The following is a 2,002-nucleotide window of genomic DNA, read 5'->3' on the forward strand; positions in this document are numbered from 1 at the left end:
CTCAGCAACCTGCAGAGCTGCTCAGAGATGCAACTAGCACTCAGTGAGTAAACACTGCTTTGGGGCAGACCCAGGAAAGACTTACAGAAGATGTAGTTAGAAGCACAGCCTACCAAGTTCTCATAAAACAGTACTAATGAAGTACAAGAAAACAGTTCAGAGATGATAGCCCTTTAGCCTTTTGTGACTTCAGAACTTAAAAAGGCAAGGGCCAACTAGGACTTCTATTTGACATTCAGATAGTCACCTGCTCAACACAAACTGAGTTAGGAGATAGCTAAACATCTCATTCTTATTTACTTTACTTTCTCAGAAAGTTCCTATTTGGACGTGGACAGTTCTCAACCTGGCTGCACATCGGAGTTTTATCTAAGAAGCTTTAAAAAATTACCAAATGCCCAGACAAATTAAATCTGGAGGGTGGAGCCCAGAACATTAGTCTTTGTTTTCCTAGGTGATTCCAACTTGCAGCCAGGCTGCACACCACTGATGTATCCCTTTCAGAAAGCCGTTGCATGAAAGCCATATCGTATCTAGATAGTACTGTTTATTCTAAATTTCACCAGGAAAATGTACCTTTAGAAGAAGACACAGTTGCGCTTCTTCTAAAGGCTCAGCTTACTGTTTCAGAAGCGCCGGTCCTTGGAGGTTATCTGGAGCGCTGCTTGAAGAGGACCGAGTCCTAGTCTTGGCAGAGTTTCAGGCTCCGGCAGAAACGAAGAATGTCCAGACGCCCATGAGCACCAGGATGATGTATGCCGACACCAGCTTTAATCCATAACGAGGATTTATGAAGCTCCGGGCTGACACCAGCAGATAGGAGAGAAGAACTACAAGAAGGGCGTACCACTTTTTCTTCTCACAGGCATCCAAACACACAGCGCCCCAGAACACGTGCAGCAATATGATCACCAGCGTCATGGAAGCTGAATTCAGGAAGCACTGGGGAGGGTCTCCATGAATGCCCACCGTGCCCGGATCCAAAGAGTCAGACAGGGTGTTTACAAAGGGAAATACTCCACTCATGATTCCAAAGCCCAAACCAGAAACATAAGCCATTAATCACATAGAAGGTGCTGTCTCCCCTGGGTTTATACTCTTCAAGCCCACACGGGCTTTAAAAAAAAAAAGTTTATAATATGCAAAACAGCATATTTCTTGGATAAGGACTGAGACTAACACTCCAAAGATCAGCAGATATTTCTGTATTGGTCCATCTTTGTCGTCAGCAATGGTTGCTACCATGAACCAAACAACGGAGTAAAGCAGTAGAGACACCAACCTGAAGGAAGCTCCAATGACGGGGAAGATGATGCGCAATGGCGGTGGCGATGGTGAAAATGCAGAGGGCGAGCGCAGGCGCAAAGGTAATGAAGGCGCAGCCAAGAACACGGCCGCCGTCATGGCAACCGCGGAAGCCGGTCCGGGGGCCTCAGCTGATGTATATTCTTAATTAAGCCATGTTAAGACAGATGGTCTCAGCACTCATACCTTTTAATTACTGTCACCCTTAAATACTTTGGAATATTATGTGTCTCAATAGTTTCCAAGAACAGGTTTTGAAAAGGAGAGAGGATGAGGGTATAAAGCCTGAGGAGAGACAAGCAGCATTATTGATAAAGGGTAGCCTGGGCAGCATGGAGAAAATGAGGGTGACAGAAATAAACTTACGTTTGTACAATTTTGTTTCAGGTAAGGTTTTTGCTTCAGGCAATAGAATAATCAAACACAGATTTGATCATTCCTTCCAGAGAATCATCTGTAAAAACCAACCACTGTTTTTTCTCGTTTTTTTTTTTTTTTTTTCAGTACGCGGGCCTCTCACTGTTGTGGCCTCTCCCGTTGCAGAGCACAGGCTCCGGACGCGCAGGCTCAGCGGCCATGGCTCACGGGCCCAGCCGCTCCGCGGCATGTGGGATCTTCCCGGACCGGGGCACGAACCCGTGTACCCTGCATCGGCAGGTGGACTCTCAACCACTGTGCCACCAGCGAAGCCCCTCGT

The 2,002-nt window shown here is 46.5% G+C and overlaps 1 pseudogene; it reads right to left on the reverse strand.

The window, feature by feature from the left end:
• Positions 1 to 489: 489 nt before the first annotated feature.
• LOC101284635 (gamma-secretase subunit APH-1B-like) lies at positions 490 to 1,404 on the reverse strand (annotated as a pseudogene).
• Between the last annotated feature and the right edge of the window lie 598 nt (positions 1,405 to 2,002).

This window comes from Orcinus orca, chromosome 5 (genome assembly GCF_937001465.1).
Source record: "Orcinus orca chromosome 5, mOrcOrc1.1, whole genome shotgun sequence".
Taxonomy (NCBI): domain Eukaryota; kingdom Metazoa; phylum Chordata; class Mammalia; order Artiodactyla; family Delphinidae; genus Orcinus; species Orcinus orca.